This window comes from Podarcis melisellensis, assembly GCF_964234715.1.
Source record: "Podarcis melisellensis genome assembly, chromosome: 14".
In the NCBI taxonomy this organism is placed as follows: domain Eukaryota; kingdom Metazoa; phylum Chordata; class Lepidosauria; order Squamata; family Lacertidae; genus Podarcis; species Podarcis melisellensis.
In genome coordinates, this window is record NC_138546.1 from 30346451 (window position 1) to 30364755 (window position 18305).

The 18305-nt window shown below is 44.5% G+C and overlaps 1 long non-coding RNA gene across 7 annotated transcripts in view; it reads right to left on the reverse strand.

Annotated features, from left to right (window-relative positions):
- Positions 1-18305, reverse strand: part of LOC309356935 — a 194065-nt gene that overhangs the window by 131391 nt on the left and 44369 nt on the right. For 3 of the 7 annotated variants that reach the window (XR_014162916.1, XR_014162917.1, XR_014162918.1), the window contains one exon: positions 242-723. The exons of 1 other annotated variant lie outside the window; for it this stretch is intronic. This is a non-coding gene — a long non-coding RNA (uncharacterized lncRNA). Of the gene's footprint in view, positions 1-241; positions 724-12805; positions 14332-18305 lie in introns of those variants that run through there. 3 more of the 7 variants (XR_014162920.1, XR_014162921.1, XR_014162922.1) reach the window with 1 other exon arrangement.

The following is an 18305-nucleotide window of genomic DNA, read 5'->3' on the forward strand; positions in this document are numbered from 1 at the left end:
CAAAACGGAAAAGAAAAATGGTATGTTTAGCTCTGGCTCCATTTTTTGCTTCCTGCTCTTACCAACAGATTACCTCTGAGCAGTGGCGTAGTGTGGAGGGTGCAGGGGGGGCCGGCCTCACCAGGCGCAACATCTGGGGGTTAGGGGGCACAAATCCACGGGTTAGGGGGTGCAAATCCACAGGTTAGGGGGTGCAAATTACTTGCCTTGCCCCGGGTGCTGACAACCCACGCTACGCCACTGCCTCTGAGGGGATGCAGCTCTCAACAGAAATTTCCCCCTCCCTTGCCCTTGATTTAAGTCAGGATCATGGAGCCTGGAGTGGAGACTTTCTGCATGCCATATGTTCTGCCTTTGGGATATGGCCCCTTCCTAATTTTGGCACCCTGGCAGAGCTACCTAGATCACCTATATATGTTTGAGCCATTGTGGGTACTTTAGGAATTGCTCCTCTGTGCAATGTCAGGAGGTCATTCTAGGCTAGGAGGGTTTAATAAATAACTATGGTGCTGCGCTGCTCTCTGCAAATGTTCAAAATTCTTCCTCACTGCACCCTCCCTGGAAATTTGTTCACAGTTTCCAAAAACATGGGATTCTTGAAGCTGGCAATGAATGGCAAACTAAGTTGGTCCTCAGAAGTTTCCTGATGCGCTGCAAGAGTCTGCATCCGTTCTCAATTGTTCCAGCTTTTCCGTATATCTGGAAAGCACGACAACAGCATTTCTGCAGGATGGCGGGGTGGGGGAATAAAAGGAAGATTGATAAAGCAAAGCAATTGGAGTTATTTCCTATGCATGAAATTGATTAAATGCTTCACTAAATGGCTTATAAATTTGCCTCTCATATTTCTGTCACCCACTGAAAAAGATTACAGTGAGCCCGTCGATGACCGTGTTGTATACAATACCAAATTACAAAGGGTTGTAAAAACTAATGTTTTGTTTAAAGTTTTGAGCAGGACCATATGCCTTCAGTGACCTTGAGTAAGCTATTCTAATTCAAAACATTTTATCCACAAAAAGTGGATAAAAGGGAGGGGGTGAAAAACAGAAGAGTGCAGAATCCATCTGCATAATAAACCCCAAACCCGTGTGGTTTAGTCACCGCATAGAACTTTTCTGAACTTCTACAGAGGAAGGAATGTTGGGCATTTATACATTTATTGCATATCATGGAGACAGAACTTGAGAGCTATGTGGAAGGGCCATAGTTCAGTGGCAGGGCATGAAGGTCTTCGCAACTCAGGTAGAGCTGGGAGTGTCCCCATAAAAAGCTTCCTATCTGCCTAAATTTTCTGCAAGGAAGGGCCATCCCTTCCAGCCCATCTTCCAACTCAGTTCAAAGTGAGATTCCCCACCTGGAGCACTGTGTCCAGTTCTGGGCACCACAGTTTAATAAAGGTGGTGTGGTGATTGACAAGCTGGAATGTGTGCAGAGGAGGACAACCAAGATGGACAAGGGTCTGGAAACCAAGCCTTATGAGGAATGGTTGAGGGAATTAGGTATCTTTGACCTAGAGAAGACCTAGAGGTGATACGATAGGCATCTTCTTATATCTGAAGGGCTGTCACAAGGGCTTCTTTCCTGTTACTCAAGAGGATAGGATTATTATTATTATTATTAGTTTCTACCCCCCCATCTGTCTGGGTTTCCCCAGGCCAGAACCAATGATAAGAAGGAGACTCTGAGTAAACATTAGGAAGAACTTTTTGGTGGCAAGAGCTGTTCAACAGTGGAATGGACTAACTTGGAAGGTGACAGACACTCATTCATTGGAGGTTTTTAAACAGAGGTTTAATGGCCATCTGTCAGGGATTCTTTAGCTGTGGTTCCTGCATTGCAAGACGTTTGACTAGATGACCTTGGTGTCTCTTCCCACTCTACAATTCTATTGCTCTACATTAAGGATTGTCTCTTCCTATGTATACTTACCTGGACTAGAGATCATCCTCCAAGGCCCTTCTTGGGTGCACCTAGCAAGCAAAGGGGCAACTATTGGAGAAAGTCCTTTCAGTGTTGGCTCCCTGGCTGTGAAATATTCTCCCTGTCACCCACTTTGTGGTCTTTTCAGTACCAGGTTGAATACCCGTTGTTTTGTTTATTTCTCAGGGTCTTTTAAACTCTTCATCTTCCAAACATTGTTTAATGCAGGTCTTGGTGTTGCTGAATTAACTCACCATGAGTGCCTAGGCTCCGTATTTGCCTGTTCCTTTAAGGGTGGAGCCTCAAAGTTACTTTATATCAGAGAAGGGGACCCTCAGGCTCTGAGGCCAAATGGGGTCCCTGAAAGCCTTTATATCTGACCATTGGAACTCCCTACAGCTCCTTTCCACAAGCCACACTCCTCAGTAGGGATGGGGGAGAAGATCAATTCAGTTCACATTTAAAGGGGAAACTACCAAATGCATTGAAACTAAATGCAATACCGAAACAATATCCTGCACTATTCAAAGTTCACTGAATTTTGCGAGGCAGCTCTCCAATCATGTGCATAAATGGGTGGGGGGAGAGATTGCTTGCAGAAATGTGTCTGTAAGTCAAAAGTGCATACAAAATCTGAAGGTTAGGAAAAATTCTCTCTAAAATGCTGACAAATTTTCATTTTCATGGGGAGAGAGAGAGTCTCCCAGAAAATGGCCACCATAGACCCACGGCAACAGGTGCCCATAGAGACTGTTGGAGTGGGAGGCAGGGAGCCCAAAAGTAGGTGGAGCCAGAGCTGATGACAGGCAGAGCCAACTAATTCTAGTTTTGTCCTCATCCTCCTGCCTGCTGAGTTCTACAAGAGACAATACTAAGACAGAGGAGGAACCTGTCTGACAGCACTATCCTCTGTCCTGATTGTAATTAGGAAGGCAGACAGGTGGGGGCAGGGCTGAGAACAAGCTTAGGTTAGTGGGCAGTGCCCCATTTGCTATACTGGGCCACCCTCCACTGCCAGGAGGGTCTTGTTCCACAAGTTGGGAGTGGTACTGCCTTTTCCCAATGTTGCTTTTAGCTGCTTTTCCTGCATCCAGATCTGTTCTGCAAGCAATCTCCTCCCCCCCCCCCATGGTTGGAGATCTGCCTCGCAAAATTCAGTGAACTTTGAATAGTGCAGGATGCCTGTGTGGTAGACCAGGTACATCTCTTCTACTGTTCTCCTCTGCATATGCTCTCTGTCTGGGAAGGAGGGCAGTGTCCCAGGATGAGGCCAGGTGCTGCTTCTTCAGGGGTCAGTTTCAGACACTTCCACCCACAACAATCTGGCCCCCGGGTATCTAATACAATATCCTTCTAAGTCCCGTTTTATATATGCCTTATATAGTGTCAATACAAGAAAATGACTTTTTCCAGTTACCACCCTATGCAGGGTGCAGTGCCAAATCCAACTGATCCCAGTGTTCTTCCCTGGTTTCCCCAGTTGTGGAATGCCCTCCCCAGTGAGGTGTGCCTGTCTCCATCATCATTAACTTTCAGGAGGAATTTGAAAACATTCCTGTTCACGCTTGCACTTGGTGACTGTTCTGGCCAGCCCCGTGACCACTGCATGGAATAATGTGGGGGTTTTTTAAATGGAAACTGCTTTTAAGGTAAAGGTAAAGGTACCCCTGTCCGTATGGGCCAGTCTTGCCAGACTCTAGGGTTGTGCGCTCATCTCACTCTATAGGCCGGGAGCCAGCGCTGTCCGCAGACACTTCTGGGTCATGTGGCCAGCATGACAAGCTGCATCTGGCGAGCCAGCGCAGCACACGGAACGCCGTTTACCTTCCCGCTGGTAAGCAGTCCCTATTTATCTACTTGCACCCAGAGGTGCTTTCAAACTGCTAGGTTGGCAGGCGCTGGGACCGAACGACGGGAGCGCACCCCGCTGCGGGGATTCGAACCGCCAATCATACAATCAGCAAGTCCTAGGCGCTGAGGTTTTACCCACAGCGCCACCCGTGTCCCTGAAACTGCTTTTAGATGCTTTTAATTGCAATAGTTTTTTGAATGTTTTAAATGTTTTAGAATGTTTTTGCTTTTTTGTTGTTTTTAACTTTTGTTTCTGTTTGCTGCCCTGGACTCTCTGTGGAGGAAGAGACGGGTATTAAATAAATAAATGAGATCTACACGGGGCAGGAGGTCTTTCAGAGTCCTTTGACATTAAGCAGGCAGCCTCACTAAGTGGTTTTAGATGCAAGCCAACCCAGAACATATAATTCAGTTGCCTATCTTGGTTCTAAAAGTTTTACTGATTTTATCTGTGCTTTAATTAGAATTGTCTTACTTATATTTGTTTTTTTTAATAGTTTTGTGGCTTTTAGCTGTGTCTTATCTGCAGTTTTATTGTGTACACAGCTTAGAGAGCTGTTTGATTAGGGAGTTTATAAATCTTTCTAAATCAGAATAAATAAATAAAGCATAGCCTGTTACATGCACAAACAAAAAAAAATCAGATGCGGTCCAAAGGGGCCCAGATTCTGCATTCAAATAAGCAATGTGTAGATCTAACACGGTACAGAAAATAACCCCCCACTTCAACCAATAACATCCACAAGTCTTAAGAACATGTGCAGCTGAAGGTAACATGATACCCATCACGAATCGGGACTAAATTCTCTCCCCCGCCTCCTTAGAAGAATTCCACATTTGCTGTCCATATTCCAGCAGGCTCTTGGGTTCAGGAACAGAAAGGGGGATTCTCTTCTTCCCTCCCCCGCCCCCAATGACTACTTTTGTTTTCTTTGAGATGGAGCTGTAAGCAGGAGAATTTAAGAGATGCCAGTCATCAGGATGTGACACCGACTCAACGACTTCAAGTGTTTTAACTGACATAATTAATATTTTTAAGGGAGCCACTGACATCATAAGCTCTGTACACAGTCTTTACCTTTTCAACAGGCACAGTTAATGCTCTGTGACAAAGTATATTATTTCTTGCCTGTAATCCATTCATGAAAAGGTCAATCTCTTACCATTATTTTGTCAACGGAGAAGTGTTACCTTTAGGCAACAAGTTAATTTTCAAATTAAAGAAGAAGGAGTTCTTAAACTGTTGGATTTTTTTAAAAAAAGCAACAACCCACAACCCTGCTTGTTATTTAATGAACAGTCCTAGGTTGGTGCAGGATTTATGTTTAAGGAAAGCATGTGTTAGGAATACGCAAGAGAAATACACTTTTAAATGCTCGATTTTTAAAATCTATGGGTGTGGGGAGAAAGCCTTTGAAGAAGTCTCTTAGCTCTAAAGCAAACAGCCTTTATTTAAAATTCCTACTGAGCCCCCCCCAATCCCACCTCCCACCCCAAGTTCTTTGATTATTCAGACCTTGGCCACACTGATATTATTACTAGTTTTAGTTTTTTTACTTTTATTTACATCAAAGGTGAGGAACATTTTTCAGCCTAGGGACCACATTCCCTTGCTGACAATCTTTCAGGAGCCACATGCCAGTGGTGTGCAGAATAAAAGGCAAAAATGGGTGGGACAGAGGAAAAGTGACAATTGTGACTCTTAGCTTTGTATAGTAGGATACACACACACATATTCCCACCTTCATCCAGGTAGAACTGGGATATGTCTGGGGAGGACCCCAAAAGAGAAACAGAGAGACCTGGAGGGCCATATTTGACCCCCTGGGGCTGAGGTTTACCAACTGGTTTATACAACTAACATAGCCCTAACCTAACAATGACTCCCTTAAACCAGTAACCTTTATAAGTCTGTAGAACATGTGCAGCAGGAAGTAACATGACACCCAATGTCATGAGTCAACATGCATTGGTTTTGTTCATTTTCAATCGACAGGGGTGTCAGAAACAAAATCCCCTTAGGTTCTCCTTGGCAGAGAGTGAGATCATAGACTTACCTTATAGCCTGGTAATTTCTGGGGGAGTCGCCGTCTCCCCAAGAGCGTTTGCCAACAGTGCATGTATGATGGCCGCACCTTATTACAAATCTCTGTGTACAGCCATAAGGGCTATAAGATTGACCAGGAGGGAGGGAGGCACTAAATTCTGCAGCATCAATCTTCATGCAGTGATAGAACACAGGAAACAATATTTCAGAATCTACAAACCACGTCTCATGATACGGACATATGTCTGCGTAGCCAATACTAAATGGAGCAATGGTCTTGACTTGGTAGAAGGTAACTTCCTAAATTACTAGGTTTATTTTATTTGTTCAAATATTTATCAACTGCATTTTCATAGGAAATACAAGAAGGCAGTGTATTAAAAAAATTCCACAAAACTGCAATAATATCAGTAAGAACTGGTTGGTAAAGAAAAGAAGAAAAACTGGTTGGTAAAGAAAAGATTGTGGGTCAAAGACCAGTCTGAAAAAATACATTTTTTTAAAGAAAGCAGGGATGACTCCTGCCAGCGTTCTATTGACAAGGAGTTCCAAAGGCACACTAAAGGCTCAGCTCTTGGTAAAGGTCAACTAACCCTCAGGGACATGGGGGACCGTCCAAAGTGCCCCTTCAGAGAGTCTCAGCAATTGAGGTGGAGCATAAAGAATCAGGTGGTCCTTAAGCTAATTTGGTCCCAAGTTGTTCAGGGCTCTGTGAATTAACACAGCAACCTTGAGCCTGCCCTGGTTCCTAATCCCCAAGAGTTGCAGCTATATTCAGACTTGGACACCACAAGTTACACAGTGCTGGATCAACACCCAACACTTCCGGGCAATGCCATGTCCGTTATTTCCCCTTGCTGCCACTGTGACCTATAGGGTTAGACATTCATCTAGGTGCTTGAAGAGTTAAGCCCTCCTCTTGCGGTGAGCTGGACCGCCCCAGATCCCACGTTCAAAGTGCCCCAGAAGCCTTGCGCCATTTTCATCCAATAACTTGTCTTGTAATTGCTTTACTGATTGCTCATGTCATCGTGTTTTAGTATATATAGCTCACCCCTCCTCACCCTCCCCTTGTGCTCTCACACAGCCGCCAACAAGCCAGGAGAGCCATTCTTTATTCATTGTAACTCCCCAACTGCCCTGTGTCAGGTTGCGCTCCAGGCCCCTCTGATAAACATCAGCAGATGATTGGACACACACATTCTTAACATGGCTGACCCATGGCATCTTAGGAGGCAACAGGGAACCTGTCATTATGTGTACAATGCTCTTCTTTCTTTCTAGCCTTATCTTTCCGCAGATGAGGCCGAGATTCTTATTAACTCATTAATGACTGAAGATGTCAGTAAAGACAGCGGTAGCAGAGAAGGCAAAGAGGGCTTGCCTTGCTTATTTTAAGTCGAGTTGTAATTAGCAAAGTGTTAACTTCTCTCAAATTGGACAGCTGAAATCATTTGAATTTATTTTTTTTAAAGAGCAGCTTGCAAGGACCCAGTGTGGAGCAAACAGGGATATAGTTTGCCTGCTCCATCCTGTTTGTTAAGGAAAAGGGGGAAACAGAATATGCAAGGGGAGATTGCAACCTTTTTTGGGGGGTGAGGAAAGAGAGAACACTAGCATATTAAGCTGTGCATAGCTAACTGGCAAGTTTTACCAGAAGGATATCGAGACTAAATTCTTTCTTTATCTTATTGTCCCAGGAATCTAAAATCTTACATAACATTCTATAGCAAATTGTTTGCTCTAAACCTCTTCCATTTGCTTCCAAGCCTAAAGTTGGAATGTCCCATGGACAGTTTCTTGTTTACTTCCTCTCTCCTCTTCTTCTTATTTATGTGTTTAGTTTTCTTTCCTTTGATCAACACCTTGGAGTTGCCAATGGAGCAACCCTGGAGAAAAGTGGTAGGAAAGCAGCTCCCATCTTAAAGCTGCCATTTCATAAATTATTACTACTTGCCATAGATCCTATTAGGCTGCAATCCTAACCACTGGCCAGCACTGGCAGGGCTTTGATGGCAAATGCCATAATTTCACTATGCACTATATCAAGAAGTCCTTTTTGTCAGGCCTGAATTTCCCACCATCCAACTTCACTGCTGGATTCTAGTGCTCTTCCCTCAGTGTTTTATCATTCTTCAGAATGACGCTGGGCACCAGTCCTCAGTGGCTGACTCACCTCCTTTCACTCTGATTGGCTCCAATCAGCACAAAGGGTGAGAAGACTTATTCTCAGTCACTAAAACCCTCTCCTTTCATGCTGATTGGGCAGCTCTAGCATGCTTGAGACAAGGACCCTGCTGCAGAAATAGTAATGGATCTTTGACCCACCCTGCCACAACTCCAGGAAAGCACCCCTCTCCCTGACCCAGAGACCACCTGTTCCATGAGTTCTACCATTGTGGAAGCATCTTGCTGACCTTGCATGTATTTTTATATAAGCATTCACTGTTTAAGGAGAACTAGGAGCCCATAATCAAGTCAACGGTACAAGAGCGGAGGGAGAATTCTGATGTCAACGTGAAGAAAGGTACAGAAGCTACTGGAAGATACAGTAAAGAAGCCCATGACAAGTCATGATAAATGGGTCGTTATAAAATTCATGTTTAGGCCGCACCGGTCTGGGGATAATGCCATTCGTCATGGCAACACAAGGGCACTAATGAGCCCTCATTGCATATTCATGGCTGTGGAGTCTGTGTGTGTGTGTGTGACTCTCTGTTCCCCCCCTCCCCATCCTAAACCAATGCCTAGTAAATATCCTCTACCTCTAAGCTGAAACTCGGCGTTGACTCTCTCTTATTTGTGATGTTGCAGCAATTATACTGTAAAAGTGCTGCCCAAGATTGATTGCTTGGATCTGTGGTTCAATTGTAAATTAGAAATACACATCCTCCCTGGGGATCCACAGCCCCCTATTTGTGATTAAGAAAAAAGCCCCATAATAGACTAATAGCCAAAGTTCCCTCTCTTTTACTTTCAGGCAATTAGCTTGATGAAATGGCCTCTTTCTGTGCACGCTAGAAGTGTAAACCGATATCATAATGAAGTATATGATGTTTATTCTATTATTTTCACCTTCTTGTGTATGGGGAACGAGGCGATGGTGGGGGGGGACACAGGGAGAGAGAATGCATAAGTAATGGGCTGCTTTGTGTGGTGACTTTACTAAGAGTAAAACAAAGATCTTCCTGAAAGAGGCAGGGAGCCTTGCTGTGGGTCTTTAAATTAAGCCAGTGAGGGTGTAGGTTTCCACTCAGAGACCCTATGCTCTGCTCCCGGAATCCTGTTCTTTTATTTTTGGAGGAAAGGGTTGAAGGGGGACCTGGAGGTTGAAAACACATCCTTCAAATAACTTTGCATTAGTTAAACTGGCAGTTCTTCCCGCATGAGATGGGCCTCCAAGAGAAAATCCTAGAGGGGGAGAAGGGATCCAGATTTGAGAGGGCCCTGGACAATGCATCATCTGGCAGCACCCATCATAACAATGTCAAAAGAGTCTGCTGGATCAGGCCAGTAGCCCATCTAGTCCAACATCCTGTTCTCGCAGTGGCCAACCAGATGTCTTTAGGAAATCCACAACCAGGAACTCCGCATGAGAGCACAGCCGCCATCACTCCTGTAGTTTCCAGAAACTCGGCTGAGGTTGTCAGTGGGTCTGGTTTGGCTTACCTGGCTCAAAGCAGTGCTGAGTGGCCAGCAATAGACACATAGGTTCAGGAAATTATAAGGGTAGCTAAATCTGGCCACATGACACATCGTCCTGGTCAGGGGGTGGGGCAATTGAGGAAAAGGCAAGACAAGCCTTGTCAGGAGCCTGACTGCTGGGACCTGGAAATTACCAGAAGATGCTGGTTGCTGGCACCAGTCTTGCTAGGGAGTTCTGAAGAGTGGTGAGATGTAGAGCAGAATCTTCCATTGTACAGGAGAATCTTCCATTGTCTGCACTGAGCAGACAAGGACAGCAAATTAAAATGCACATGGCAACTGTTTGTTAAGGGTTGTTATGGGTTGTTAGGAGATCCTTATTCCCCACACAAAGCTATAGTTTTCAGAGTGGGTTAAAAATCAACCCTTCTCCCCTGTGAACCCAGAGAATTGTAGTTCTGTGAGGGGAATAGGCATCTCTAAACAACTCTTAACAAACTACAAGTCACAGGATTCTCCATGGTTGTTCAGGTGGTATAATAGTGCTTTAAACGTATGGTGAGGTCCTGACCCTATAAAGGTGTTTTCACATATGAAGTCACCTTTTCACCAGTCTCGAAGTGTTGTTTCACACAGAAGGAAAAGCAAAGAGACTGGCTATTTGTAACACAAATAAACATTTTAACCAATGCCGTCTTCGTTTTTAAGTTTTGCGTTGCAAACTCCACAGAAGCAGGAGCCTCACTTGTGAAAACTCTCCTTGCTGCGTGCCATATTTTTGTGTGTGCGTGTTTTGTATAAACTTGTACATCATTGTCTTTTTGCCTGACAGTCGCAGCATTTAAAATATGTTGGGGGTGACACCATCCTTTCACCTAGTCCAGACATATATTACACAGAGGATGTTCTCATAAACAAGGCGCTGCAGGCTCTGATCTTATCACTTGCCTCTTCCTTCTTTTCAGCTCCATTCAATGACATGCATTTCTGCTAAACTTTGCTCCAGTTTCTGCTCAGGGGGCAGGAAGGGGGAGGAAATCACGCTAGGAGCAGCAAGCTATGCTGCAAATCAGGACGGGCAAGTCAGGTGCTGGAGGAGGCCAGCAGGGCAGCAGGCTTTGCAATGCAGTTTTCTTGCTGGTCCAAGCTAAATAAATAAATGAGGCCTTTTTGTAGGATATGTGATCTTAGGAAGCAGACATACTATATCTGCCCATTGTTCCATCTACCTTAAGGACAGGGAACCTCATGACCAGAGACTGAATGTGGCCCTCCAGACCTCTCTCCCTGGCCCCCAAGAATCTCCCCAAGCCACACCCCTTTCTACCCCAACACTCTTCTTGAGCATTTTTGGCTTGGCTGGAATGTGCCACTGAAGTCTAATCAGGCCTCTTGCTTGCCTGTGTGTGTAGAAATTAACTTGCTGAACTGATATACCAGTAACACCTGTTATTCCCCTCGCATTTGTTTCTGGCCCCACCCAACCACCACCCGGTTAAAAAAAAAGTTTGCCTAGAAGTGAAAATGGCCCCCAGGCTGGAAAAGGTTCTGGTTGCTTGATTGAGCATTGGTGCAGCACTTCTAAGGCTTCAAAGCACTTCCTGTGCATGGTCTTCTTGTAATCCTTGCCTCTTCAGACAGTGATAAGGAACCAGTCACCCTGCAGGAGCATAATTGGGTTAGACTGATGGGAGTTGGAGTCCACTCAATATCTGGAGGCCCACAGGCACCCAAACACTGTCGCATGTAAAGTCTGTATTATCTCCCTCCAGCACACATTACAAATGGTGGGGGGCGGTGTCAGAGACCAGGAGAGAGGAGCTTCTGAGAGGGTTTGTGGCAGAGGCAAGACTTGAATCAGGGTCTTCCTCTTTCATAACCCAGCTTCCAGCTTCTTAGTCACTACACTGTAGTGACTCGATGTTATGCCAGCTCAACATTTTCTTCGCTGACTCCAGGGAATGTTACCTGTGCCATCTGGAAACTTAACCTGGGGTATTTTGAGTGAAAAACATGTGTGCTACCACTGAGCTATGGCCCCTTCTCTGTTGGTTGCAGTTTTGCAGAAATAATATATTGAAAGTTAGTGGTCCCAGTGCTTAATCAAAGGACACATGCCAAGCTATGACTCTGGATTTAGTTCTTTCACACTGATTGGCTGAAAAGCTGTGATGTCACAGAAGCCATTGGCATGTTTGCAGATCAGCTGCAGTGAGAGAGGAGGTGAGGCTGAATTTTACAGACTGATTTGGTCTAACCGGCTAGTTTTTTGGTTGGAGTTCAACTATATTTTTAAAAGTGATATATGAGTGAGGGAAGTAGCACATTCTTACTTTTTTATTCGGGCAATTTGCACAATGCTTTTCGTTTTCTCCAGCAATATAACAGTTTTTAAAAGCAGATGTTAGCAACCTTTTTTTTCCTCCTAGTGGCAGCAACCAAGCTTTGCCAAAAGTTAATTCCTTACAATGAAATTAATCCCAGAGGTGTAAATATCTTCAAGATCTGCCAGGTCTTTTAAGATGTGCCAATGGCAAGATCAGGCAATTAGAACCGTTCTCCATAAGTGCTGGAGCCTTACAACATTAATAGATCATTTTAATGGGGGCAATTTTTAAAATTTGTATTTAATTTGCATGATTACGATGCTGAGTGTGCTGCGGACAGCTGAGTCAGAGGGAGAGTTATTGCAGCTATAGTCATTGTGCGTTGGATTCAAGGATCTGGGACAGAAGTCTAAAACTGGGCACTCTTGCATATTCTTGGCTATATGAACATTTTAAAGAAAGTACTTTCCAACTAATGTATGACTGAAATCAGGGATGCCAGAAGTTATCCCTTACATGGAACTGTCCTGGTCCATCTCGGCCAATAGTTTGTTGAGCAGCTGCAGCTGTCCAGGATTTCAAGCAGAGAGAGATCTTCCTCAACTCTACCACTTGAGACTCTTTAAAAGCGGGAGAAGCCAGAGATCTAGTCTTGGGACTGTCTGCATGATTTGCCACTGATGTTTGGACCCTCCCCTTGTCTAGAGCCAACAGATCAGATTCCTCACTGGCCATCCTTCAGTGAACACCACTTGATTCCATCTCTTTCTGACCTTTCAGTATCACTGCAATGCCCACTCTAAGTGCTTTCCAGCTCCAATCGAACTGCCAGTGAATATCCACACAATCACTTGCGTGATGGATTTTGTTATCCGATCAGTTAATTGCCAAGCATGTTGTGTGTTTGTAGTACTAAAAGTGTGCCGAATATTCTACGGTTTCTACACAATGATTATGTATTCTATACAATTATTTTGCAGACGTACTATGATGCCTTTCCCCCAATTCTTTGTTGTGGCCATTTCCCCTGGCTGTTGTTCTGTGGCTATTTCCCCTCTCATTGCTGCATCTTTCACCTTCTTGGAGTAGTCATATAAGTGATTCCAACCAATCAGGGAACACAGGGTAAAGAGAACGTTACTGTGCCACAAAGCAAATGGGACTTAGCAGTGTAGCAAATGAAGTCATTTGGGGGCAAAAACAAATGTGGGGAATACAGATGAATGTGGGGTGGTGTGTGTGTGTGTGTGTGTGTGTTGCAAACGATGCCCCAAAAAATCATTACGAAAAAGAGCTGTGCATTCTTGAAATGTTCCCTAAAAATGTGACTAGTGCCAAAATACTCAGAATTCAGCCCCCAGCAGCATTAACACATGCCTTTGGGTTTTGTTTTTTTCCTTTTCCCCCCTTTTCCTTTTTGCCTGAAAACCTTTCCAAAAATAAGACCAATTGTTCAGAATAATAATCTTTCAACAGTAGCTCATAATCCTGCCCATGTCTCTCCATTTCATTCTTGTTCATGTAAAATGTGGTCTACAGAGAACACGGACTTCAAAACATTCCTGGCTTCCTTATGCAATCCCACGTCCCCCATTTCTGCGCTGCACTAGGTGCAAATATTGGGGTCCTTCTAATACTGAGAAGGAAAATATCACATCTCTTTCCCCCCCTTCCTTCCCCCCTTCCTCATTGAATTTATTTTGCTTACATTTTCACAGCCCAAGGAAACAGAATGCAATTTTTTTTCTAATCTTCCCAATGTAATGGAATTTGTTAGGATGAAACATGAGAACTTTGAACAACGAATTTGCAGTGTCGCTTCCCCCCAGAGGAAACGCCATTTCTGCTGTCTGTAACCGCTTTCATCTCATACAAGATTGTTTGACTTCTGCCACACTTTCTCAGCTCTCCAGCCAAGGATTCTTTGCCTTCCTCTCCATCTCCTTTCTAGTATGAGCTGCTGTTTTTCATTTCCACCACCCCTCCCCCCCCTAAAAAATAAAACCATTCTGAAGAGGATTAGAAATACGAGCTCTTCAGGCCATGCGCACCGTATCTTTGAGGAAATTCTCCAAGGAGATGTGTGTGTTTTCAAGTTGCTGGAGTGGGAATCCCATTTGATAATGGAAAAGTGCTCCAAGGTATGAATTGTGCCTCTGATGTTCCTCAACATGCACGTCTGAAGTCTGTAGCCACTGAACTTTCTTAAGGCTGGGGTTTTTGAAATTTGTTTTTCTATCCATCTCACCAGACAAAATTTCCAGGTCTGGGGATGCAGACAAGCAGTGATTTGTTTTGGTTTTCCTCTTCTGAGAAGTGGCTTCAGAAGTCATAATGGGACGTGCAAGTTATCGCTTGGGGGGGGTGGAATTTTAGTGCAAGGGGCCATTCAAAAATCAGACTCCCGCTCCACTTGCAGTCCAAAGCGATACAGTTCAAGAAGACTTTTGCCACTGCTTCTGCTGTTTCGGTGAACTAACATCATTGTCCTTGCCAGAACCTCAGTGAAGAATGTTGATCTGTTCTCTGTCGAAGAAGCTGCAAAAGAATTGTGCCCTTTAAAGAGAGAAACAAGCCCCAAATGCATGGGGCAACTTTCTAAAAACCAAACCAGTCTTCCTGAGCATGTTAAAATTTCCCCGCTCCCCTTGCTCAGTTTTGTTTCAGATATATGCAGGTCTTTTGCAAAGCTCCAACTCAATGTTACCTTAATACATGAGCTTGCACATTGCCTGCTGTATCTAGTACAGCTTCCTGTTCCCCACAGTGGCCAATCAGATGCCTCTGGGAAACCAACAGGGAAGGAACAGCCCTCTTCCTAATGTTGATTCCCAGAATCTGGTATTCAAAAGGAGGTGGACTGATGGACTGATTCAACATAAGGCAGTTTCCTATCTCTTGAATCTGCCTCCCCATGGAGGTTTTACTTGAGGGTGGGCAAATCTGCTTCTCTTTGTTTCTCTCAGATTCTCATTTTTCTGGTCTTTAGTTCAGTTCTCCACATTAGTTAGCAATTTTAAAAAAATTATGAAAATTCACGAGCATTTTAGTGTGAATTTTTCTCACTATACATTTTTTCATATGACATTTTGCCTAATGGACCCATTTTTATGGAACATGTTTTTTCCTAATACTTTTTATTTCCCCCAACAGAATGCATTTTTATATGTTATTTTCACTAATATAGGCACTCCTTACCTTAATACGGTGATACCTTGGTTCTTGAACTTAATCCGTTCTGAGAGTCCATTTGACTCCCAAAACCATTCGAAAACCAAGGCACAGCTTCCGATTGGCTGCAGGAGCTTCCTGCACTCAAGGGGAAGCCGTGTCAGACATCCAGATTCCAAAAAAAGTTCGCAAACCGGAACACTTACTTCCAGGTTTGCAGTGCTTTGTTTGGGAGCCAAGCTGTTCGGGTACCAAGGTACCGCTGTATATGCATTATTGTGTCCATGACTTGGCAGGAGCAAAATTCAACTTTGCATTGCAAAATTCAGAGCTGTGCAGATTTCAAAAGATAGCTGTGTTTCAGTTCATACGTGTGAATTGTGTGCATTCAGCTTTAAATGCATACTCCATCCCCAGTTGCAATACATAAGAAGAACTTTGCTGCCAGATCAGACTGAAGGCCCATTTAATCCAACATCCTGTTCTCACAAGGGCCAAGCAAGTGCATACTGAAAGACCAGAAGCAGGACCTGAGAGCAACAGGATTCTCCCCTCCTGCAATTTGCAGAAACTGGTGTACAGAGGCATACTGCCTTCCTCAATGGAGGTAGAGCATAGCCATTGTGCCTAATATCCATGGAAAGCCTTATTCTCCATGAATTTGTCTAATCCTCTTTCAAAGCCTCTCCCTTTTTTTTTTCTTCCTTCTTTCCTCTTCCCCTTGCAACTGCCAAAATTTAAGCCTTTTTCTTGTTGCTTAGGTCGCTATATATATGGGACGTGGGTGGTGCTGTGGGTTAAACCAGAGAGCCTAGGGGTTGCTGATCAGAAGGTTGTGGTTCGAATCCCCACGACAGGGTGAGCTCCTGTTGCTCGGTCCCTGCTCCTGCCAACCTAGCAGTTCGAAAGCATGTCAAAGTGCAGGTAGATAAATAGGTACTACTCTGGTGGGAAGGTAAATGGCCTTTCCGTGCGCTGCTCTGCGGCTTAGTCATGCTGGCCACGTGACCCGGAAGCTGTCTGCAGACAAACGCCGGCTCCCTCAGCCAATAAAGCGAGATGAGCGCTGCAACCCAAGAGTCGGTCACGACTGGACCTAATGGTCAGGGGTCCCTTTACTTTTGCCTATGTCGCTATCTAAATCATTACGTGCTGATAGAGCTATATGAACAATGAGCAATTGTGAACTATGAACCAACAGTCTATAAAGTGTGTGCTTTGTATACAGAAAGTTCCAGGTTCAACACCTGACATCTCCATGTAGGGATGGGAAGACCCCTGTCTAAAACACTGAGGAGCATCTACCCATCAGGGTAGACCAGGGCCAGGGAACTTCCAGACTACAGGCCTAAGCAGCCCACCAAGTCTTCCTCTGTGCCCTTCCAGCCTTTGACTTGATGATCCAGGGGCAGGAAAGTCAATGGGATAGAGCAAACATTCAACAACTAGCATACATAGTCAAGGTGGCTCTTTTGATGCCTGTTGCACAGGCTGCACTGGCCAGAGAAACCTCTCTGTCTGGCCCAGCACTATGATGAAGATGTGTATTGTACACCCTCTGCTCAACAGGAAGATGGGTCCCTCTGTGTGTGTGCACCTGTGGCAACTGCATGTGGGCGACGGAGCCAAGATATTCTGATGCAATTGGCCAAAGATTCTGGGCAGATACACCAGGCCTGTACAGCAGCCACTGCAATGACTGGGCTCTCTTGCTAGTAAACAGCACTTCTTGAAACAGGCAGCTTCCAGTGTCCTTCAACTCTTTCCTTGCACCGCCTCTGGGGGTCTGCTTTGTCAACGGACCTGGTGTTACCATGCCGTCACTCTTCCAGGCAGCCATAGACAGAGATTTATCCCTGACTTACCAAGGGTGAATGTCGACTGTGCTGTTTTAAGCTGTAATGGTGATTAAATCATAGAACATTCGCTATTGTGTGTCCCTCTGATTTTTATCTCCATCCTTTTCACATTTCTATTCACTAAGCGAAGGCATGAGGCTTAATGCAGTATTTCTGAAAGGTCCCTGGACAGATTTAGTGCTGGAAAGGAATATATATAGACAGCTGGAATGAGGTACCCTGTTTTTACTACAGCGAATGCCTTGTATTTTAATATGCTCTTCTAGCCAATGCTAAAATGCCTTCCTGGCATGTTCCTCCTAAGGTCATTGGTGTTATTTGGAGGTTTCAGACTTCCTAGATTTTGGCGGCACACTCCCTGGGATTTGGTAGATCAATAATGGAATTACAAATCCCTGTTTGCTGTTGTGCATGCTACCTTTCTACACACACACAAAGGTGCAAAGGTGTGGAATTACCTGCTTTCCTTCAAAAGCAAAGACAATGATCTAGTCCTCATGGAGAAAAGATGTGGATTGAATCTGCAAGCAGTCACTGTATTTGGGGAGGTGCCACTGGGTCAGGAATAGAACTGTGTTATCATGCCTTATTCTATATGCTTTTCAGTCAGGTGGCACACAGAGAAGTATGGGAGTCAGCCCAAGAACAGGAAGACTCCAGTTCAATACAGTTTAAATAGCTGACCAAATAGTTCTTAATGAGAGAAGAAGAAGCTCTGATTCAGTAAAAACACAAAACATTCTTGCTGCAAAGTCAATCCAGAACAGCCTTCTGATTCAGACAATGACCAGTCAGATACTACTTAGTACAAGGGTGACCAAAGGGGCTACCCTCCATATGATGCTGAAAGAAAGCACCCACTCTCCTTGACCACTGGCCAGGCTGGCTGTGTCTGATTGGAGTTGTGGTCCAACGACATCCCTCGTTGCCTTTCTCCAATCCCCAGTATTCAGTAGCATGCAAAGTGCCATGCTTTGATTCAGTGCTTTGAACATCATGCCTAATAGGTGGCTTTTCCTCTATACTATTCTAGATCAGCCAATGGTCTCACACAGTAGAAGGCCGCTTTCTACTGCAACAAGGACCATAGCATACAGAAGGTCCCGGGGTTTAATCCCAAGCATCCCCAAGTAGAGCTGGGAGAGTCCCTGTTTCTGAAACCCTGGAGAGCTGCTATCAGTCGGTATTGCTGATGGAACAATGTTCTAACTTATTATAAAGCAATTTTGTGTGATCCTATGTTCCTATCCCATTTTTGTTCATCAGACCTCTACAGTTCTATGATTCTGTGACCTCAAAGTGGTGTACACGGGAGAGGTCCCTAGGTAGTCTCCCATCCATGGAGACTTGAGACCCAAAGTAACCTTAGCTTCAGCAAAGTGAAGCTGATATGATGGATGCAGCGTTCTGTGATGTCATCATTACTGACAAAATAAATAAATAAAATGGACCTTAGTTCAGCCAGCCTTTTTAAGGATTCAG